The sequence below is a fragment of the Mesocricetus auratus genome, unplaced genomic scaffold (assembly GCF_017639785.1).
Source record: "Mesocricetus auratus isolate SY011 unplaced genomic scaffold, BCM_Maur_2.0 Super-Scaffold_100008, whole genome shotgun sequence".
Lineage (NCBI taxonomy): Eukaryota > Metazoa > Chordata > Mammalia > Rodentia > Cricetidae > Mesocricetus > Mesocricetus auratus.
The window spans coordinates 20475026-20500588 of NW_024429192.1; the positions used below are offsets into that span (position 1 = coordinate 20475026).

General features: G+C 35.6%; 1 protein-coding gene across 12 annotated transcripts in view; it reads left to right on the forward strand.

The window, feature by feature from the left end:
• Robo2 (roundabout guidance receptor 2) overlaps positions 1–25563 on the forward strand; it is a 1424536-nt gene that overhangs the window by 597756 nt on the left and 801217 nt on the right. The gene's annotated exons all lie outside the window — the stretch shown is intronic.

The window sequence follows — 25563 nt, forward strand, 5'->3', positions numbered from 1 at the left end:
GATAGAGTTGAGTTCTTTGTCTCAATCCCAGCCCATTCTATTTTAATATTTTGATATTTATAAGACTTCGTTTTATATAAAGAATTGATTGCCACTAACTCTGCTCACCTCTGTCTTTAAGCTTCAGGATATGACAAAGAACTATGTGTTTTTTTGCTTAGATTAAAAAAAGAGACAGCAATTATAAATTCGTTTTTCATCATCATTGCCCAACTCATCTGATCTTGCAGAACATTATCCTAGATTGTCTGTGGGTTGGTTTTATTATTTATTTAATTTTCATGACTTTGTAAAATGAAGATTTCATCTACCCAGGTAACACTTTTAAATGTCCAGAAAGGCTACATTTATGAAAATATGATAACTTATTTTAAGTACACTTCACATAATTTTTTGACAATAGCACATTGTTTATGTATTGCTCTCCTGAAGATTCAGAAGAGCTATACAGAAATGTTATTCTCTGGAAAAGAAATCTGTTCCTAGCAGAGTTATAAGTTAGCAAGGCTGCATCTGATTTACATTTAGAAATGCCTGGGTATATTTTAACCTCTTGCATCTAGGATTGAATAAGTAAATGATGAAATCACACAAAATTAGATGAATTTCTTCACTATCATCAGAATTATACATAAGGAAAGGATTGAGGATGGCACATACCTGTCACTTCACATGAATGAGACAGGGACACAAGAATCATGAGATGTTGGTCAATCTGGACCAGAAATCCAAACCCTGTATCAAATGGAAAAGTGATACAAAGAAGAGAAAAGAAACTAAAATGATCATTATGAGAAGACTCAAGACTTCTAGCTTGATTTTAAAGAATGAAACAGAAATGGGTGTGAAGTATAAGGAGTAGGTTGATGCAGAGACAAGCACAATCCTAACCCTATAGAGTAAGCAAAGCCAACACCTGATATTAGTGTTCAGTTATTTACAGAATTACAATATCTGGCTTCATTTGATAAGTTATTAATTCTAGTTATTTTAATAGAAAATATAAGCCTGAAATATTTTACAATGTAAGAAAATAAATTGTTGAAAAGTAAATTAGAATGTATAAAACACAGCGAAGAGCTAACATAGGGAAAGGTTCCCTAGGGCCAAAGTAAAGATAGTTTCCAAGTAAAATAAACAATACTGTTTTGAGTTACTAATAAAAAATTTATACACATGAGTATATTAATATTCATTTATTAAATTATCAAAGATTATTAAATTAACCACTTAGTAACTAACAGATGTATGCAAAACAATCCATTATTCCTTATAATAACAATTCCAAATTAATAAATATAGAAGGATGTAAGTGGAAACAACACTAGATAAAACCACACTAGTAACAATTTCACTGTTTGTTAACACAATCAGGAGGATTTACATTTACATATATGTAAAGAAACATATGTCTAAATTCAAATTATCTTGCAAAACTAGGAATCTATTACAAAGTACATGACAGTAACATTCCAGAGAAAAAAATTACATCTTTATGATGTGCTCAAGATTTGGGTCACTATATCAATAATTAACTTTAATATCACATATACTTGGTATAAGGCACAGAGAATACCTGGAAATATATATTAAAATTTATAAAAATCAATTTACTCATTAGAAGATGATGGATAAACACAAAATATGATTTCATAGTTGGAATAATTTTATCTGAAGTTCCAAGGATGGACAAGGGAGTTCCTTGGGATTTTCTTAGGTTGGAGAGACATGGAAGAGGGCCACAAAGTCCATGTGAACTATGAGATTCCAATCTGGAAAAGAAAAAAGACATTTATAGATGGGGATTTCTAGTTCTGTATCTATTTGGTTTATTAAAAAATGACAATTTTGACTTTTTAATTTTGAAAATTCTCTTATGAACATGTAACATTTTCAAAAAGCTATGTAGGATTTGATGATTCCCAATATTTTTGGTGTAAATTTATATTAAAATTATTTTCAAAATAAAAGAGAAATAAAATAGTCCTCTGATCCTATATTCTAGGGTTAATATAATTTTTATATATAATAGTATAAAATAATGTAATATTTATAATATGAGTGCAATTATTCTCATATGACAGAAGGTGAATCTGAAGAACAAAGACATCCATCAGTTCATCCAAGACCATGGAGTTGAAAAATTGCAAAACCAGCATTCAAAAGACCATATTGTCTCTGGTTCACAACCTGAAATCTGACAATTTGATAATAATCAGAGGCTATAGTCATTCAGGGGTATTTCTCCTTTCATTCAGTTCTGCTTTGAAATGTTAGGGGATAACTACATTATGTTAAACAAAACCTGTGGGAAAGAAATTCATATTTTACAATATTAAGAACTAAATGAAGTAAGAAAACATTCATTTTTCACAGCCCAGTGATCAACCAGGAAACACTGAGTGGACCTTACTTAACTTGAAATGGGAATATTTGGATTCACAAATGTAATTTCACCCATAGGGCTTTTATGTTTCATTACTAAAAAAATAATTAATAATGCTGTGAAATTATAATGACAGTTACTTAATGCAATACAGTGACTTAAATGAAAGTGAAAATTTGTTAATAATGTACTTCATTGCATTCAAAGAAGGCTTTAGGTGGCTATGCTCTCACCCAGAATTTGCTCTAGATAATTAGTGGTTTAGGTCTCTGTATTGGAAAGGGTCATTTTTGTTATTGGAAAATAAACAGTTCTTTAAAACTTACTCCTTTTCAGTAATGCAGGAAGCTTAAGCTTTTTGTTTAAATGTATCAATGTTCAGGGGCTTTGAATAAAATATATACATTATCATTGGATTCTCTTTGATAAGTGATTGCATTTACAATCTTAAGTAAAAATGTGGCAATTCAACCCATTGAAGTAGGCCTCCTTATTAAATTACAAACAAAATCAGAGCATATGATCTGAAAATACATTATAATTTGACATTCAACTTGGATTTATGGTATATACTAGAAGACTATCACCAAGATTTGATTGTTGTTTCAAATTAAAGAAGTGTAAAATCTTCTCAACAGTTATGGGTCCAAGAGGGGAGAGAAATAGAAAAATACAAAAGTGTCATCTTAACATACTCAAGTTCAATTAAGAAAACGGAAGCTATATCAGCATGCTTTGTGTGATTAGTTTGTGCTGTGTTATAGCTTGATACATAATTTATGGCACTCCTACCTTCAGCTTTTAAAACACCTTACGAAAATTCCCTCTGCATTCAGTTCAGGCCTCCTGAAAAGTGCTTGTAATGAAAGCTTTTCCATTTAATGGTTAAAAACAAGGTAAATAGAATTTATGGCTGTCCTGGGCCCAATTAAACTTCCATTCAAACTTGTCCTGACTGGAAAATAAATTACATATGGATTCTGAATACGGTTTTTACACACTTGGGGGTGGGAGGCAAACATCTGTGGAGAGCTAAGATTTATAAAGTATTGATTTCTTTGTTAAATAATGAATTAGATGTCCTACCACAATATTATTTATCAAACATTTTTGTCATATAATTAAATTGTCACATAATGGATTGTCCCCATATAGATTCATTAAATATTAAAAACTACATGTGACACCACTCACCTTATCTTTGGCTAACAACACTTTTCCTCTGTTCTTTTCCATTAAGGTCAATAATGGCAGCTGCCATGCACATTATTGACGTTGTAACCTCTGCTTCCCAGGGCTGCAGAAACCACAAGCACATTCCTTTAGCTTAAGCAGGAAAACCCCGAAGTAGCTGGAATTATCCACACTTGCAAAGCAAGTCCTTGCATGGCAAACATTCCATTGAATTCAAGACAAGTAATAAAATCAACATAAACAAAAGAGTGAGGCATTAAAATTAGGTTTCCATGTATCAGACACCACCCCCCTGGATCACTTCAGATTTTTCTTGGAACATTTGCTTACAGCCTGTAATGCCTTGGCTCCCACCCTGAAGCCCCCATCAGCATGATTGACCCTCCATATATTATAACTGCAGCCACCCACAAAGTGTCACCAGCTGCATAAATGTGTTTCCATCTTCCCATGATCACTAAACCATATTCCCACTTGTGCTGACCTTTCCCCAGGAGTGGCTGAAATCTCACCATAATTAATACTTTTGGTAGCCACATAATCCATTTCCACCCATCCTGCCCCACAAGTGTAATAGAGTCCTGTTTCTTTCCACTTGACATTCACGAGCTGACATTGTTTTGGAAGTGAATTCATGTATCCCATTAACCATATCCACAGCTGTACATGGCAGTTTCATGTGGACGAGAGATGCTCTGGCAGTTAATATTAATAAAGGCTTACATTAATCCAGGGCTTATTATGTCTCAGATATTAGTCTATACTTTATTTCTATTTTAATTTCTACTGATTTAATTCTTTGATTTTGTGAACTTTATTGTTAAAAAATTAAAACAAATATTGACATCACACAACACAATTAAAAAAATTCCAAAGTATGTTCAGCTCAATACAATTCTATACAGTTAACATAGGCAATTGGGGTAAAGCCTGAAGGCTTTACGTTACACATTATACTTTAATTATCGAGTATATTTTTTGCTTTTTTCCATCTCCAAAAGAAATCATATATAATTTCCTTTTAGCCATTTCTGGTTATAATTTTTTCAAAGTTTCTTTTTCTTATTTTGGTGGTGGATACATAGACTAAATTTCTTGCATACATGTTCTTATTCTATGCTAATGACAAACTTACAAAATGAATGCTCTCAGTATTCTTCTTTTATTTGTGAGGAAGCTGTAGATAAAGGTGTTCAGTGATATTTTGTTGTCACAGCCAGGAAATGAAAGTAGATTTTGAAAACAATGTGTCTGATTTCTGAATCTATGTTTGTATCTGTTTTTCATTGCTTTTCTGTGAATAGGAAAAAGCATAAATAGAGGACCACAGAAAGTACCAATTCTGTAATATTTATAATGGGTTAATAACATATGTGTGTGTGTGTGTGTGTGTGTGTGTGTGGTTTGAACTACAAAGGTTATCTGAAAATCTACAATGTTCCTATTCTCTTTATAAAAAATAATGGAGGATACTGAGTATAACTTGGTTAATATAGTGTTTGTCTAGCATGCATGAAGCTTAGGCTTCCACTACCAGCAAGGTATAAACCAGGGATGATGAGCCTATAATCCCAGCACTTGGATGATAGATACAGAAAGATCACATGTTTACATTCACCACGTCTACACAGTGTGTTAGAGGCTAGCGTAAGACATGGAGATAATGTCTAAAAAAAAAAGAACAAGCAATAAATGGGAGGAGCATTTTTAATCAAGATGAATTGGTAATCTGAAAGAAGGCTATTATCTCCTGAAAGCCAAGAAGTGTCTTAGTTTCAGCTGGACTTTCCTTTCTCTCTCTCTCTCTCGTTCTCTCTCTCTCTCTCTCTCTCTCTCTCTGAAGAGCAGAATTTTCTTCAGAGAGCTGACAAGAAAGCTGCCACACTCGAGGTACTTTAGAAAATTAAACATGAGTGAGACACGATCCACAGCCTGAGGAATGAATGAAGTGCTGCAAGGAAAGTAACATAATGCACTTTCATATAGAGAGGAATAGAGAGGACCGTGAGCTGGGAGTTTCAGGATCGACTTCATGGAAGAAGTAGCATTAGCGTATTAGAGATAGAAATTGAAGAATGAGATTTTTTTTTCGTTTTTCAAGACCGGGTTTCTCTGTATTGTTTTGCAGGCTGTCCTGGAACTTGCTCTTGTAGACCAGCCCGGCCTCGAACTCTCAGAGATCTGCCTGCCTCTGCCTCCCGAGTGGGATTAAAGGAGTGCACCACCAACGCCCGGCCAGAATGAGATTTTTTTTTAATTTCTTTTTTTTTTACACTTTTTATTATATATTTAAATTAGAAACAAGCTTGCTTCCCATGTAAGTCCCAGCTCCCTCTCTCTCCCATCCACACCCACTCCCTTGCCCCAGAACTCCAGACCCCCATCCAATCTCCACTCCATTCCCCAGGGAGGGTAAGGTCCCCCATGGGGGATCTCTAGAGTCTGTCATTTCGTTCCGAGGAGGGTCCAGGCCCTCCCCAAAGTTTCCAGATTGAGAAAGCGTTCCTCTTTGTGGGATGGGTCCCCAAAGTCCATTTGTGTGCCAGGAGTCTTTTAAAGTCACTCAAAACAGCTGAGTGAAAGAAGGAACTTGGACTGGCATAAGGGAGGAGAACGACTGAGGGAAGAGCATTTAGAGAGTCATGGAAACGTAAAAAACAACAACAGTAACAAAAATTACAAGGGCGTTTGGTGATCACTAGAGTATTTGTCTGTCTCTTCACAAATCATACCTGGTATACAGAGAAGAGTCCAGGGTACCACAGCCTGACTGATGGCTGCTCAGTGTCAGCAGTGGGAAGAGTTAGGCAGACCTGTCTTACACAAAGGCTGAGATGCTGGGCCCAGAAGTTCAAACAGGGGTCCCTTTGATCACTGTAGGAAGGTAGTGATGTGATTAGCTTAGAGATAACTGGTGTGAATTGCATATCCTCTTAGGGAGTAGCTGTAAACACAGGAAGTTTCCCTGGGTCTAGTGGTCTCCTTGTAGTCCTGGAAGCCTGGATTGTTGAGAAAGAAAGACTGCTTTGATAGGGGTCTGGGGAATAGTGATAAGCTGCTAAACCTCATAGGAAAAGAAGGTATTGAAGAGGATATGGGATATTTGGAAAATATTCAGTGTTTCTGTGGTGGAGGTAGGTCTAGGTTATTATCACTTGGGGATAAAGCACAGGCTCAGAAACTAACATACCACCACTTCTTACCAGTTCTATCACCATAGACTAATCAGCTGTTTAAAGTCTGTCAATGTGACTTATCTCATTTACAAAATGTTAAGAACAATGGTACTCTTGATTAGAGTACAAGTACAAAATGTGAGTATTTTAGTAAGCTGTTTCCCAATATTCTTTGTACACCATAAGTGATGAATCAATATTCAAAGTTTTCTTTGATTCAGATATGCACATGTGGGTTCCAGATCAGCTGTTTTGGTGACTCATTGCCTAACAAGGTGCCAATTTGGAATGTATATGCTGACCATTAAGATGGTTGCAGGCACCATGCTAATTAATACACAGTAATCACAAGTATTATTTGAACAGGCAAACTTTAATATAAAAAATTAACCAGTGATAAAGTTTTTGACTGGGAAACTGAACAGACAGTGAGAAAACTTCAAAGTCATTCAAAGTTAGCAATTTGACATATTCCTATAGTCATTATGATTGTAGTTACAAAAAAGGTAAAAGCTGAACTCCCAACTCACAGGTTGGCATGATAATAATGTAGTTCTGGGGTCACAAAGTTAGCTGAAAAGTCAAGATGAAGCAAGGATGATAGTAGGGACAACGGAGTCTCATAGCCTGGGGTCCAGGTCTCAGAGAAGACACTAGAAATCTTATGACAATATCTTAGGGGAATATCCATGTAGACCAATTGTGAGTGCTAGGGGAATGAAAACTGCATTTGGCTGACTCTGGGCCAGGAAGTTACCATTACCAAATAAAGAAACTGCCAAGAACTGTAAGTTCAAAGCTTTTCCTCCTCCAGCTTTTCAGTATCCCATATGTTTCTCTCTCTGATGGGCAGATCCTCTCAGACAATAACCGGAAAAGAACAAAATGTGGCTAAGAGCATCAGAAGCTCACACATCAGAGCATTTAAAGACGACCAGGACCTAAAATGCAACTGGAACAAAATTATACATTTTAGGTTTAAAAAATTGGAAAGCCTCATTCTCCACTAAATATGTAAGTGAGGTAGAGGTTTAGCATGATTTGAGTTATTTATGATAGTCCTATTTATGATTGGACTTATGCTTTTCTTTCCTGGGATAAAAAACTAGACAGGACTTGGGGAATCAAGTATGCCTGAAGAAAGGAGGAAAACACTCCAGCTATTTAGAATCAGAACCTACAGGTTAAGGGGAAAAAAAGATCGGGTTTCTCAAATGGAGTGTGTCTGGCCATACCAACTACATTCCTGGGCACAGCCCAGGTCCAGGAGTCGCTAGTTAAAACAAAATGAGTAGATGATTTTTGTATGCTGTTCATTTTGTTTTGTTTGGATTTAGAATGGTGTTTTCTCCCAATTTTGCTTGCTTGTTTTGATTTTGGGATTTTAAAGTAAGGAAGAACTTGAAGTTGAGTGGGTGGTGGTGTAAGAAGAATCTGGGAGGAGCTGGGGGAGATGGGAATGCATACAGCCAAAATATATCATGCGAAAACTTAAGCTGAGGTAGATTTATAATGGGAAGAGCTGTGTTTATTTTCACTGGAAGTAAATTTACAGAAAAGGGCCATGTAAAATATTTTAAAGATATTTTTGTGTACTTTGAACTATGTGATATAATTCCTTTTCACAAATATTTCAAAATTAGGATAACAGGTGTAGATTTATTACTTCTGGTATGAGTACCATGAAGCAATATGTCTCTGCAATGGTAGCCATTGAAGAGAAAGTAAATTGGGTTATTAGGATTACTCATATAATGAACATGTATTTGTATCTCATGCTCTTTAAGGACAGACAGTTGCACCATCTTAAAAGAGGAAAGCCTGGTCATGCTCAGGCCCCATTTCTTTCTCTATTTCAGAGTGAATAACTTAATTGTTTGCTGCACGTCTTCTCAGAGTTGGCTTCATACTACTCCCATATGTGCTATCATTTCTACCGGTTATTTTTAGGGACACTCATATAGTGAATAAGAAAATCCTTCTTCCCTTCATCCCTCCCTCCCTCCCTCCTCTTTCTCTTCTTCTTTCCCTCCCTTCTCTCTTTCCATCCATATCTTCTTTCCCTTCTTTTGCCCATCTCCCTTCTTGTCTCTCTTTCTTTTTCCTTAGAGAAAGCATTTCTATTCCTAGTGAAGCAATTCTAAGCTCCATTTGCTGGTAATTAACAGGATGAAGTATGTGGCAGTTTTTCCACACAAGGTACAAGCAGGTAGCTGTTATTTCCAAGCCATTGCACTTTGCTCACAAATATTCTATTTTTATCAGCAGCAACCAAGGCATGGGGTTCAGAGTGGTGACTTCAAACTGTGTCTAAGAGAATCCTAGGACAGAAATAGCCACCAAAATTGCAAGCATTTCTCAAGACCTGAAGATGCTCAGGTGTAACCCAAGAAATAGCATCACATGACTTAATGAAGCAATATTGTTTCTAGAACACTTACATTGTTTAGAAATTCAAGAAAATACTGAGCAAGGTTGATATGTTAGACTTTAATCGGGGCTAACATATAGAAAAATGGGAACACTGAGTGTTTCATAAGTATAATTGTTAAAAGGCTTTTGTTAAACAAAATCACTGTATATTGTAACTGTATATTTCTACTGCCATAAATTCTAAATTACTTTTGTTAGTTACAAGCCTGGCTTCACTAAGGAGGATAAAATTCTCATGTAAAGTGACTTACTGTTTTACAGGAAGTCAAAGGTTGAAGGTTCACATAACTGAAAGTAGATACTATGATGATCTCATATGTGGAAGCTTGTTAAGGCCCTCGAAACTAGAGGTTCTCAACTTGTGGGTCACTAACCCCTTTGGGGAGGGAATGTCAGATATCCTGCATAGCTAATATTTACATTTACAGTTCTGACGTAGCAACAAAATAATTTTCTTGGTTGAGGGTCACCAAAACATGAGGGACTACTTAATAGGACCACTGCTCTAGGAAGGTTGAGAGCCACTGACCAACACCCTATGCAAGCATCTATTTCTCCACATGATGCAGCTTAATTTCTCTGCAGTCTTTGGAAGAATACGGCAAGACTATTTCCCAGAGTTCCCCAAGTCTGGTATGAAACTCTTGAAGCTTCTTAATTCCCTAGTCAAATGTGGATGATCAGATGTTGCTTGGACTACAGCAGTGAAGAGGTCCTGGCTAATGTGCGCCAAGGTGAAGCCCACCTCCTAGGGACCTGTGCATGTCTCAGAAAGAGGAACAAGCACAATTTTTTGCCTCCTCAACAAAGGACAAAGAAAGATGCTAAAATTATGTTTGATGAATGACTGTGTGGATTTCATCAAGTCTTAGCTTCTGTGTATCTAATGGCATGTATGAATAGCCACTAAACATGTATTGAGAAAGTAGTCATTTAATATAATTTTGGAACCCTGGGGGATTGTAGAGAATTTGAGGTGAGCTGTAAAAAAATTAAGATGAGCAGAGGTGAAAAATAAAATAATAAATGGCAAAATATAGGTCACACTGAAAAATGCAAGTCTTGATAATGTTTTTCATCAGAACTCTTTTTTTTTTCAGTACACACCCTTTAAATGTTGCAATATGTTCAGCTGAATAACAGTGGACCTTTTGTTTCCAGTGGAATACAGCTACACTTACTTGGGCCATTTACAAGTGGAGTCATTGCTTTAGTTTTTCACTTTTTCCCTCATTTGATTTTGTTCCAAATCTCTAAGCTATTGTTTGATCTCCACCAAGCAGCTACTGAGCTCTGCTCTTAGTCTACACTGGGGAATATTCTAACTCTACTTCATCAAATGGAAGATATCTCTCCTCGCAAGATTTCACACAGCCCAGCAGCAAGACATTCACTACAGCAGTGAAAAAAAAAATGTGCTGTGGATGAGACTTCAGACAAACTTCATTTTCAACAAATTGGCTATTAGTAAAAGACTAAGCTCTCATTAGGAGGCCAAAGGCTAATTCAGAATTATGAGGCAGCCATGATTGTCCCTTGCTCTGACAAATTTCAGTCACTTCTCCCTGAGGTAGTGGCTGTGCCCACAAATGAGGTGGGTAATTACAATTATATTAGGTATCATTATGTAGTGGCTGTTATATAAGGCATCTTGCTAAGGACATTGTGCTCACTGCTAAAAATCCTGTGGGGAAAAATGGTTATGGACAGCAACAATCTCACCCTGTGACTGCAGAAGCTGCTGATGCTGAATGCTTTGGCTGGACTTACTGCTTCCATTGAGAGAGCTGAGGCCTAATAGAACTGTCTGTTACCATGATCTGTGGGCTTGATCATTGTGTTTTCCTGTGTATACATTTAGACAATTTTGTGTTGATGTGCCATTAAACATGATACTTAGTACATACAAAAGAATACATTTGGTGTAATCTAATAATATAAAACTATGTGACAAAATTTTAGCCTTTATGTTGAAACAGAACTATTTTCAGTACTTTCAGTTTTAGTGTTTGCTTAACTAATGCAATGGTTTTCTTTTACCAGCTTTGAAATTTAGAAGTTAGAGAGCAGATAATTAGCTGTGTCAGCATCTTGAAAAACAGTATGGTAAGCTGTGATATGAGTGGGAAAAGATGCCCTAGGCATAAATTTGTACTAGAAAACTCAATGATGCTTGCAAAATAAAGACTAGTACATCACAAAAATAGCAAATGGCTATGGCTGTTGTTTCCTTGTTAATTTGGTCACTGGCCTGACCTTTTGAGTCTTCAACGCTTGTCTATATAGAGAGAATATAAATTTGTTCCATCTTTGTGAGTACCACATGATTTAAATGTATGTAGAATGATCATATCTGCATTGCACATGTGGTAAGTTTCCTTGAGAAAGTTAATTTCAGTACCCATATCAAGTATCATCTCAGTTCTCATAACAGTGTTTATGGATTTTATTTCTTCTGGACTGTGTTTTCATTACATCTAAAAATGAAACCAACCATTCATTGATGCTTTGTTTTGTCATACATACACCAAATTATATCTTTCATAAAGTTATTTTCACTATGTTCTTTGGGGAGTATTGTAGAGCTATTGCTGTCTGTATTATATATGAATTAGGTAATTTAAAAAACCTATGTTTTCTCCTATCCTGTGATAGTACTGCCTTAAGGATTCTTATATGACCATAAAGCAATAAAAATACAACTACATTCTCATTAGAAGGCTGAGGAACTATGTAGCTAGGTGATTTCACATTTGTAATTTGTCCTTGTTAAACTTTCTAATCTAGAGTCTGCACATAGTTTTAAACATCTTTAATACCAAGTGAATGGTGCAGGCTTCTGTCTTTGAACAAGTTTACTCTAAACAAAAGCAATAACTAGTGTTTTAAGACTGGAACTTCCTGAATTTAAGGAATGGAGTATTTTGCACTGATTTTCACATTATATTATAATTTTCTTCTCCATTATATACAGAGTTCATCAATGAAAAAGCATATTTCATAATTAAGTCTAAAAACTGAGAAGTTTGGACCAATACACTAATACTTCTATTAAACTCCTCCCTTTATATGCAAATATGTGCCCAGATGTTGCATTGCTTGCAAATCTTGCAATTAAAGCATTTTATAACTTCAGTTATGCAAAGGGGCAGTAGACTGGAAAATGGGTAAAATTGCTTGGCTAGGACATTACCATGGCAACATACTGACCTCCATTCAATTAGTTACCACTGAAGATCCAGCTATTAATTATAGTGGTCAGAAGTGGATAGCATCTGATTTCCCCTTACCTTTTTAATATGGACATTTTTCACTCTACATAAATCTTTGACTTTTAGAAGCAAGGCTCCCAAACTGAAGTGTTAAAACTGATATTGCTTAAGCACTGATGGAAGTGAGGGTCGGAAAGGAGTTTCATTTATCAGCCATATTCAGGGGAGTTCTTCAACTTTCTGAAATGTAAGCACTCTGTCAGGCAAGCTTCAAAGTGAATGTTCATTACTGTTCATTTTCCTCATTGAACCCTACGCATTACATGTGTCAGCAATTACCTCTCACTTTAGAAAGCCATCATTAATTAGTACCACAGTAATCACTAAGAGGCCTCTGAAATAGATAGATGTCCCATTTTGGGTTGAGTTGTACATTTTCCAGCAGAGAAGTTATTATTTTCTTGGCAGAGAACAAAAGAAAAGCTGAGTTAATTACAGCAGTACTCCGTGAATGATGAAAACACATCCTTCACATTTTATTCCAGATTCCAAGATAAGAATCTTGTGTGCAGTGTTGTTAGACTGTGCTTTCATAGTACAACCACAGTCCAAAATAACATACACTTTCAAACATCCAAAAGCAATAATCGACCACTGTAATATATCAACACTACCTGAATTTATGCCTTCCAATTCATGTCAGTTATTTTCTGACATTCTGAGTGTATGAAGCACTCCTCAGCCCACTGGAGACACAGGGATATCTATGGGTGGTAAGATCTCTGCTGACTCAAAAAATAACTAAATAAACAGAAGTACCAGTTTAGAATAAATTGCTACGTTGATAAAACAAACAAAGGGAAATGTTTACTACTAATTCTGTTACAGATAAACACACAAACAAATATGGGCATAGATGAATCCATCTTATATCATATATGACTTAAAGTTCAGTTTGACAATGATATCTTGCTATTCATTCATTTGTTATGCACAAAGGTGCATGTTAGGTAGCTTTGATAAATAAGTTCTTTTGGTTGATCTTGGACATGAATATCACAGACTGCACTTTCTATTATAAATAACATAGCTGTGAACATTTATGGCATACATCTGGAGGAGCTTTTCTTATTAATATTGCCAGGGGTGGATTTTCAGGGTTTTTCCTATAATAGAATTGTCAAAAGTCTATCAACTTTACATTAATAAACTGTAGTACAGTTAAAATGAAGTATCACACAGAAATGAAAGCACATGGGTAAAGCTAACTAGAAAGAGTCAGGAATTAATTTTAAAACTAGTTTGAATAAAAAATAAAAACTCATAAGTAAAACTGTGTGATATTATTAACAAAACTATTTTTAGTAACCGTTTGGGAATACTTATACCTGTAGTAAACACAAGAATATATTTTCATACCACGAGGAAAAGCAAATAACATGATAATATTCAGTGTAATGGATATCTTTAATGGAGGAAGAAAACAAGAAGATTTCTCAGGGTAAAGGACAGAGATCCGTGGCAGCTTTCAGTTATGTAGTTTGGGGGTTAGGTTATGAGTTTATTGCCACTTATTATATTATCAAATTGATGAGGAAAAACAGAAGAGGAAAGATGGAGAAAGATAAAGGGGGGAAAGAAGATTTTACAACAGTGATAAAATGTATCATAAATTAGAGAAAATGCTGTCCATATTATTTGGACAGAACTTTTCTAAAACCAACAATAATGTGATTATAATCTGTGATACTATCATACTTATACAAAGGTCTTGCTGGATTTTCTTATCTCATGGCAGCCTATTCTTTTTATGTTGATATAAGAATTCTATGCATCTGATTAATCATGATGATTAAATTTTGAAACATTTTTCCCCTGTTCTAGGACTATGTTAAGGATGCATAGTAAAAACAACAAAGAACAATAAACACTGGAAAAATGGCTGTAATAAGTTGTCCAAGGCAGTTACAAAGAACTAACTAATGCATAGTGCCGTGTGCTTTATCCTCTTCCAGTCCCATCAGAGGTTAGCAGGAATGGCTGTCAGTCACTGAATATCCTTTTTTGACAACTATGAAATTTCATTAAATCTAACATGAAAGCATTCAATGCTTCATGTTCTGATCAAAATATCATTACATTCTTTCCTCCTTAAAAATGCAATCAGTACCATTAGGTTTACATTGTCTAAAAAAGCTAATAATGTGTAGGGCATGGCATTATGACTTTAATACAAAACCTGGGGAAGCAGGCAGACTTTTATGAGTTCAAGGACAGTCTAGTCTAAGTAGAGAGTTCCAGGATAACCAGTACTAATAGTGAAACTTTGCATCTGGAAAACAAAACAGCCATCTTCATGAACCTCATTTATGAAAAACACACCACAGCATATTGATCACTTCTTTCACCAAGTTTATCACTGTCACTGATTTGAAGGATTACTATACAGGTTAGATAAAACTGGTTGAAATCCATTAAGCCTGTCATACTTGTAACTGTGAAGAGCAAATGACCATATTCCTACCTAAAGTGGGCATTGCCTATGAACCGCAATTATAAAGTTCTTTCTTTGTTCGTTTTTTTTTAAGATTTCAGTGACTTGTGGCCACTGACTGAAAGTTCATCATCTGTTATTTCTCTGGCCCCAAACTTAGACTGTTGAGACATGTTGGCATCCTTGAACTAGCTGGCACAGCTCTGGGCCTTGAGGGTATCAGGAAATCACTGAAGTCTGCAATGGAAAAGGATTATCCCTTGAAATTCCTTTTCCTTCACTGTCTTAAGTCAAGGCTGGACTCCCGTTTTCTGTAAAATAAAAGTCACATTGTGCTCACACTGTGAAGTCTTTTACTGTCTCCTTGGGAGAAGCAAGATTTGAATGCTGATCAAGTTTCTAAGGCCTTCTTTGCTTCACTTTCTTCTTCCTGACTCCCACTGGAGATGCCTCTGCTCTTCCCTGTCTCCTGGGTACTTATTTCTGACCTGTGTTTTCAACTCTTCAGTATTACTTTAAAATGGTAAAAATACTATTAACAAGTTATCTTACAGAATTCTAAATATGCCTTACTTTCGAAAGGGCATATTTCTCACAGCCTTGGTTCCCTCACTGAGCCACTTTATGTTCTGAAGTTTATCTAAATGACTTATCTAAGCTATTATGCATCTGTTAGTATACTGAATGACTAATATAATATAGTATAATATAATTGTTCATATCTTATTTCTTCTTCTGAAACATGACTTTTAATATAACATTGTATCATGAATCACATCTTTCCATGTGAAGCTACAATACCCTGTCCTTTCTGAGTCTCTGTTTCCTGTGCTGGGTGTGGACACAGAACAACATTCCCAAAATGTGTCTCCAGTTTTCTAGCTTTAATTTCAAGAGACGATCTCACTAAATTGTTTGGGATGACTGTGAACTCACTATACAACTGAGACAGTCCTTAATCCTATGAACCTTCTGTTTTAGTCCCATGAGTGACTATGATTAAAGGTCTGTGCCCACCACTGAAGACGTGGCTCAGCAGTTCAGAACACTTGCTCCTCTTGTACAGGACCTGAGTTTAATTTCCTACATATACATGGTGGCTCACAAGTATGAAATTCCTCTTCTAAGAGATTCTTCACACTTTACCTCTGTAGTCACTGGGCAATTAGGCAGTGAATGGATCGCATAAATACATGCAAAGCACACAAAATTAAAATACATAAAATCTTTGAAATAAAAATAAAAATAGGACCCCAACCTTTACAGATAATTCAGATGTGCCAGAGAAGTTAGACTTTGGACAAACTCACTTCATGGTTCTCTTAGTATCTAATGAAGTCATGACATTGACTAAGCAATTCCTTGAATGCAGAAAAAATAATCTAGATTAGACATGTTCATTTCAGATAGCCAAGGACAATTTTATTTATTATGTAATTATATTTATGTCTGATAAATTTTCTGGAGATAGTGAAAGGGATACAAGGAATATGTAAGTGAAGTAGATATGAAAAAATATATATAAACATATTACAATATTTGCATTAACCGTGTTTGAAAACATATGTATATATAAACATATTACAGATATTGCAATTATGTATATAGGTATAATTTATATATATCACACATTGTATATATATGCATATACATATATGTATATATATATTATATAAAGCCTATGCTACAGTAGAGAGTTTTGAATATAAAGCTTTCCCTTGGTAACTATGGAATCCCTCACAGAAAGAAACACGCTTTAATGGGCAAGGCTCTCACATGAAATATAATTGCTGTAAAAAAATTTATTATTCTGTACTGTTAAGGTATTATGTCAAGGGAAAGTATATGTTCATTTTTAGGGTTGTAAGTAGTTTGTTTTCTGTTTTCTATCTGGTCTTGGCTGATTTTGGGGACTTGGAAGCTATTTGCATAATGGACAAACACTTTGCTCCTTTTTCCATCCATCCATCCATCCATCCACCCCTCCATAAGCTAAGTTAGAGCAGCATTATATTTTTGTCATCCAAGAAGGACTCCTTAATGTGGTACTATAATTTCTTTCAGTTAAAGGATGCTTGGTAGCACTGGTCTGAAAGGGTTCTCTCTCTCTCTCTCTCTCTCTCTCTCTCTCTCTCTCTCTCTCTCTCTCTTTCTCTCTCTCTCTATTTCTCTCTCATTTGTGTGTGTGTGCATGTGTGTGCGTGTGTGTGTGTGTGTGTGTGTGTGTGTGAGAGAGAGAGAGAGAGAGAGAGAGAGAGAGAGAGAGAGAGACTCTGCCTTCTCTCTTTGTATCTTGTTACCTAGTTTTCCCACATGACATTAACTGGCATGGCCACATGCTGAAGTAGATCTTAATAGATATTTTCAACTAAAGTGTAATACTTAGTAATACTTAGATGCTGAAGTACCTATAACAGTAATATTAGGGAATTGTGTCTTTAAAGATTTTTCTAAGAATAGAGACGGCTTGTCTGGATTATTGGAGGTACATTGACATGAAAGACTCTAATTAAATAAGTAGACAATTTCACCACCACTGAGGCCCATGCAACAACTGAAGAAATGGGACCTCAGAAAAACTGGTGGCAAATGTGTGTTGCTGTCAGATGTCAGTTGAGGTGTTGAAGCCATTGTCAACATATAGTAATAGGAAAAATTTTTTAACCATGATTTGAAAACCAACAGAGATACACCCCAACCTCCAAAGCTGTGTTTGTTATATATACATAGGGGTCTGCTTGTGCATATGTGAGCCTTTGACAGTGGGAACGCCTTGTTCCTAGTCAGGGTGAAGTGCAATGGTAGTGAGACAGACATAGGAATGACTTCAACCATTTGACAGGATGAGTTGGTGTTCATGCATAAAATAATGGCAACTTAAAACAGGTTCCATGGTTTGTCTTTGAGTTAGTTTGTTACCTATCAATTTATTTTCATGTGTTTTATGAAAACAGTATCTACTGAAGGCCTGACATTTTAAATATGGTAGAAACTAATTATTAACCACCAATAGCTTGAAGCACTAAAACCAACCCATATAGGAGACTGTATGTTCTACAGGATACTGATAGGCTAGAATCAGAATTGTAACTCCCAAATAAACATTTGAACTTCCCAGAAGAGAATACTTGAAATCAGTACTACCCCTCTTTATCTACAGGAATATGCAAAAATTACCTTGGGCATACAACTAAGAGATTTGAATTTCAAACATAAACTTGAGCTGCAGCATTTTCTAGGAAATTCTTACATTTGATACACCAAATAGAAGCTTTGATTGGCTATTTCAAAGCAAGACCTATAGAGGTTCTTACCCACTCAAATGCATTGTCAATAAATCATTTTTATTTAGCTCTTTCTAGTGACTATGTGGAAATTGTTTCCAGTAGTGTAGTCGATTTCAAAACATTAAGTGCTTGATGGTTGTATTCCCTTTGACTAATATGAAGAGTCATTATATTGTGGGCTAATGATTTGGTAAATTTAATTATGTAAATCAAAGCCTTTTTGACACTTAAGACATGCAAAAAGACTCAAGCATTATTGCATGTTTATGGACTTATTCATTCTAAGCACTTAATTTTGCTCATCAATTAAAGCTTTCTCTTGTGTAGATGGGCTGATGATGAATGAGGATGTATAATTTTTTTCCTTACAGTTTGGAAGTATGAAGTGAGTAATGGTACATTTCATAGGATATAAGTTATTGAAAATTTCTCAACAGCAGTAATGAACAATGAATGATTGATTAAGCCCAGAAATAACTGTCTTAAAGAAGTAGCCAGACTTTATTTAATTGCAAAAATAAAGCTATCTACATTATCAGTCCCACTGTGATGTTCACTGAACCTGTCTGGTTAGTATAAACTATGACGAAGGGAAAAGTTCTTTGAAGTGGGTCCAGTGTTATACCACCTTCTTGAAGTTCTTAGCACTGAGTGACACAGATTTGAGAGTTAAATTAGGAAAAATTAGATGTCTTGAACAATCTAAATTGGAAAAGAATTAATAGACCCAACTCATTCCGTTCAACATCCCCAGGAGTGATGGCACACCCAATCCAGATATGCTGTGGAGCTGGATGATTCTTCACAAAGTGAACAAATCAGGTCACGACTTCTTCTTACCTTTTTTCCTCTCTCTGACAAATCTTAATGAGTACTATTTAGTGAAGTACTATGTGATCAAACATACCTAGAGTTCATTCTTCAGCCTTAAAAATCTATTATTTTTAACAGAAGCTATTTGTTTGTGTGTGTGTGTGTATGTGTGTTTGTGTGTGTGTGTGTGTGTGTGTAATATATATTAGTTACAGTTTAAGCTGAAAGATAATGTACTTATAAGAAAAAGCAAGGATGGAAATATTGCACAATTTTGGAAGTTGTGAAAATTCCCCCTGCTTGTAGGTAAGATTACTAGGCTGGGTATATTAACAAAAGTTCAGGGGAGGAAAAAATGCGATGAGAGGCAGATGCATCAGGAGAAGCATGTGACTGGAGTGAAGAGGTAGCAGGTGAGGACAGTTTACGCCAGGGAATGATGACATTTGTAGCAGGATAAGCAGAAATGAGCCAAGGGGGCCAACATGGGAGGACATGGAGAACCCTTTGCTTGTGTTGCAGAAATGGAGTTCCAAACAATAGTGAACTGCAGGAGAATCAGAGCTGGTACATCAACAACTACGTTTTCAATTAAATGCTTTTCTTTCTAAATGTTGAGGTGGTCATAGTGTCTCTTGACAGCAGTAGAATCCCCAAGACAGCTGTAGTGTTTATCACAGCAATAAAGAATAAATTAGGACAACTATATTGTGGGTTCATGTTTTCTATGGCCAGATTTTCATCAGGTAATATATATGTATCAAGGTCAGTTGTTTGTCCTTCAAGTGTCCTACCTGACAATTATTTCAAGTATGTCATGTTTAATATTATCAAAGGCTTAAAAGAGTTTTATTCTTATCTTATATTGCACAGTAAATGCATTAGTGAATTTAGATTATTTGAGCAAAACCATGAAGTTTTAAAATGTGGTGGATGGCCTTCAGTCCAAATCAAATAAAAAGAGAATAGAAAGTTCAAATCAAATTGAAAGCACCAATGATTGGATGCTGTTAATTAATTTTGAACCTATGTATCCTCAATTTCATTACAGTGAAAAGTGAAAACTTTCATCAAATTGATTATTTATCATCTGCAACCACCCACAGCCACTGTCCTTTAGATTCATTTCAATTATTTTCCCTAAAATTTAATGAAACTGTTTACTGCTTATTTATCTTATCATCAGCTCATAAACCCACTTTTATAAGATTAATTGTGTTATTGATTCTATTTATTTTTGAATCTACTTGTTGACGCATTAAAAAATAACTAATAATGATTTATAAGATCATTATCTTCAGCAGTGACAGAGTTCCATCAATAGTGTATTGATGTGTGTGCTCTGATAATGCTTCCATTTTAAGATACATCATATATAAATTTTTAGAATGCATTTAGCTGAAAGGAAAGCACACACCATTTGCATATGTTAGATATAGTATACATCAGGAGTATATTTTATTATTGTCACACTGTTCTGTAGGGAGGTGTTGAAAAGCATGTTTCCCTTATCGCAAATTATACCAGAGGAACAATTACAAGTGAGGACAGTTAGAACTTAGAATCATATAAAAAGGACAGCTGTAACTCAAAATGATTTTTTGGATTAGTTATTGACAGGTGACTGTGAAACTCAGAACTGATGACAAATTGACAAACTCTTAGAATATAATTTAACCAAAATATTTAATGCAAGGAAAACAAATATGATTCCCCAAAGCCATCTCCTGCCATTGCTATCAAAGAGCTGTTCATAGCCAAACCTAAACCTAGTGTTAGAGAATGTTAACGAGTTTTTGTTGGTTTCTCTACCTTGGTCTCTTTCTGCTTCTTCCTTCACAGTAGCTCTGGCTCCCAGGTTGTTTGGTAAGAGACTTCACAAAGACGCACAAATGAGAAATCAAATAATCTAATCAGGCAAAACCAATTTAATACAGTTAACCATATGGTGGCTGTAGTGTCTGTCAACTGTCGTAGATGATGATCTTTATTGTTAAGTGCTAATTTTTTAACTATTATTTTAGAATTTGTTTGTTTTTTTGTGGTTTTGGTTTGTGGGACAATCTGATTACCCTCAACCAGGTGTCCCCTAAATAGGTTTTCAATATGTGTGTTGGGAAGATAACTAAGTCAGTGAAGTGCCTGTTGTGTACACATGAGGACCTGAGGTTCATATCAGAATCCACATAAAAAGCTGGAGGTATGCATCTTCTATACAGATCCCCAGGTTTCGCTAATTGCTGAGGTCACTGGGTGACCCTGCCTTAAAAAACAGGAAAACAAAGAGACGACACTTGAGGAGAAATGACTTGCAGCCTGTTCTCTGTCCTCCACATGTACTCCTCCCATACACAGGGCTGGACTAACACAAACACACACACACACGGACACACACACAGACATTTTCACTCAAAACCTTTGCTTGCCCATTGATCACATAAACAAAATGATTTTTTTCATATATTTCTGCTACTCAAAGGCAAAAACTAGTATTTCACAAGAAAAACTAAAATCAGCATTGAGCAGAGGATGTGCTTTCTTGACTGAACCATCTCTTGGGTCCCTCTATTATGTTTTCCTGGTTGTTTTTGTTTTGTTTTGTTTTGTTTTTTGATTTTTTTGAGACAGGTTTTCTCTATATTGGTTTGGAGGCTGTCTTGGAACTCACTCCCTCGAACGTACAGAGATCTGCCTGTCTCTGACTCCCGAGTGCTGGGATTAAAGGCGTGCACCACCACTGCCTGGCTGTTTTCCTGTTTTAATGCATATACTTTTATCTGTTTGCACAATTAAGCCTGGGAAGAAAAAATTAATATTTTAAGTGAAATAAAAATGTTGAAACTACCTATGTTAGAAATTCCATAGGATTTAGTTATTCCTTTTTACATTGATACAAAGAATATTTTGAATAAATTTTAGAAGACATAAGCCTTAAGACTTGATATAAATTAGTTTTAATTTGTGTTTTCAATTATAGTTATACTTGTTTTCCTTTAATAAATTTCTATGGCTTAAATAAAGAACCACATAAATCCTAGGGTAGTTTTTATTTTTTTCTTAAACAAATCAAAACCAAAATTAAAGAGGTTTGCTGGCTACTTTTTCCAGAGAAATGTCAGATTATTTGGTCGTCTTTGTCACATGACATCATAAAAAATGAGGGATTAAAGAGAATTTGTATGACTGCCAGAAATGTCACCTATGTTTAAAGTACTGTTTAAAAGTCTGTTAGCAAGTGTTAAAGCGAAAACTCTCTGGATCCGTAAACTGAGCTTTCCAGCCCCTGGCAAATCCATATGATAACTCCATAGTGATATATTAGGTGCTTGCTGTAAAGGATAGAAGCAGGACATATTTCTTTCATGATCTCATAGCACTATGGATTTTCCATTAAGATACAGAGAATGTTTATAATTAATTATAAAAAGGTCATACACTTACAGCATACAGACAAGTAGCTGTTTTACACATATTGTTTAAAATAATCATAAATTAGTTGGATATTAATATGAAGGCAACAACTGTTGCATTTAGTCTGCAGAAAGGATTTTGTTATTCTTGTGCAATTGTTTTTTTAAAAGCTGATCCTTATATATCTTTGGTTTATGAAACCCAAATTGAAAGGTCCATTTTAAATCAAATTTTAATTAATTTTTGTCACTATTTTAAATGCTACATGTAACTCTTAAAATATAATCTGTATTTCTTAACTTCAGTGTTTGTTATGTGTCTGATACATCTGTGTTTTGGCAGCTGCTTCCAGAATAACCAAAAAAGAGTCTTAATACTAATTGTAAATGGCTGACTAATAGCTCAGCCTTGTTATTTGCTGACTCTTACATTTTAAATTAACCCATATTTTATCTATGCTTTTCTACATGGATTTTTATCTTTTCTCAGTACAGCACATTCTTCTTTTCTCTCCCTGTGTCTCCAGACCTCCTACTCCTGTGACTCCACCCTTCTTTCCCTGGCTTCCTCTTAGTTTGGTTGTCATACCTATACTTCCTGCCTGGTTACCAGCCAATCATCTTTTTATTAACATGAGAGCGAAACAGTTACACAGTGTACAGGATTATTCCACAGCTTATTATGGTGTGTGTTCATATGTGTAGTTGCACATGTGTGCAGGGGTACATGTACAAACCAGGGGACAACGTTGAGTATCAAATGCTAGTCACCTCCTTTGATTTGATCAGGAACTCTTCAATTAGGCTAGGCTGGCAGCAAGCCAAGTTCAGGGATCCTCCTGTCTCTGCCTCAGGACCAGGATTTCAAGTTTGTATTATGTTGCCTGGAATGTTCATGTGTGTTTTAGAGCTGACCCAGGGCCTCATGCCTTTTAGGCAAGCATTTTTATCACAGAGCTATCTCCTGAGTACCAGTTTATACTCCAATTGCACTAATTAAGGAAACTTGAATAACAGTGCTTTAAAGGAAATATTGTCAGACATTATATGACCGCCTCACCTAAACGATCAAGCTAAAGGAGTAGTCATAAAAACCGGTAACTAATGGACAGACTGTAATTAAGGATTTCTTAGTTTAAAAAAATCTATCACAAAGAGACTATGAAGAAATAATGCAGATTATTTTAAGAATATATTCATTTAGAGCTTTTTATTCACCTCATGCCATTTTAGATATCTAATGGCAGGTAATTATGGGTATTCTGAGAAAAGTGGTTGCCTTCTCCCCCAGCGGAATATAAAACCTAGACAGAAATTTACCTCCTATTTAAATACTGAAGCATTATCTGGAACACCCCTCTGACTTGCAGAGCTTGTCACTGGACTGTGTTTTCCCATTCACATTGCCAAATGAAAAGCACGTCTCACTTGCTGCATTACAGACTGTCTATTGTGTGACTTTATACTACGTATCTGAAGATTTCAGATGTTTGCCCCATGCATTGCTCTCTTGCAATTTTGAATCTCTCTGCTTTTGCTTCATATCTACACTTCAAATTATTCAGTGAACAAATATCAGTACAGTAAAATATACATAAACTTCGAAATGTTCTAACACAATCAAACTGTGGTTCAGATTTCAATATAAACATAATCCAGAAGTTGATGGAAAAGACTTTGAAAATATTTTGTTAATTCTTTGAGAATTTCCTATTTTGATCATATTAACGCTATCTCCACCCTTACCTTCCACCTCCCTACCCCATGACAATTATTGACTCTCTCTAAGGAATAACACAACAGTATTGGCAGTGTTTAATCCCAATATTTCTGACATGAGAGGCACACTCTGCCCCTGGGACTTGGGATAGTTAGGCAGTAATTCAACAAGTGCTATTCCTCTGAGGTGGTGAGTATGACACTTAATCTTCTGAGTTACATTGACCTTCAGTACAACAGAAGTTATGCATGGCTAGTCACTGTGAGCATTTGTCTGACTGACCCATTAGAAGGTAAGTATTTGAAAATACTATCCCAACGCAAGGTAGGTAGAAGCAGGAATACTTCTGGAACTTCCCAGCCATCCTGTCTACCAGCTTGGCAAATTCTTGACCAATGAGAGAGTCTGTGTGAAAAGGAAAAGAACAAACAAATTAGGCATAGTGTCACATGCCCTTTTTTAAAAAGCCGTATATAATTGTTTGTGGGGTGCATTGTAATATATCATTACCCTCTAGCCTTTCTTCTCTCCAAAATTTCCCGTGTACACATACCAGCACCCACCATTGTCACTCAAGTTTATGGCCTCTTTTTCTTTAATTGCTTTTAAATGCCTAAATGCAACCATTCAGTTATTCTAATGTTACTTGTATGTATATGTTCTCAGGGCTGACAAGTTACTATTGGATAACTGCTGGGTATGAGTCCCAGTGGTTGACAGGCACCAGGGAACAAGCAGGGAGTACTAGAGGGAAGAATTGAACCAACCCAGGGTGGTGGTGAGAATCTTACAGCCTGACTGACTAGCAATCAGATTACTTCTTTATACAGAATTCACAGAGAAGGCTTTTATTTACATTGCTCTAAAACATAGGTCATATAATTTTTGTTTCCAGACATGTGTTTAGCTTTTTGTCTTGTACATCTTGGATCATAAGTTTAGTTACCATTGATAAACCATGACAGGATAGAGTTATCTTTTACAGTCTTTTTCCGGTTTTAGTCATCATTGATAAGCAGTTACCTTTTATAACAACTTTTACTGGTCAACCCAGTTTTTAAGTATCTAGAGGCATTTGACAGTCCATTCACAGGCTGCTAGCATTTCTGGCTTCTAGGACACTAGACAGAAAGAAAATCTCCAAATCAACCCAGGCAGATTGCCAATTCCTAAGAAGTATATTATTAACTCCTAATGATCAGAGTGCCCAAGATATAACCTCAAGCCAGAGCTGCTACAGTTATTATTCAATTTATAGCATAATACAATGTTTATATTTTACATCTGTATTAGATTTATTTATATGTGCAATCCTGACTTTCTTTTACTTCTTGGCCATATGACACCACAGGGCCCTGCACAAGCTAACTTTTGTAAGAAAGTAAGGTTCTGACACCTCATTCTTTTACCATTCTTTACCAATCAATATAAGTCTCTG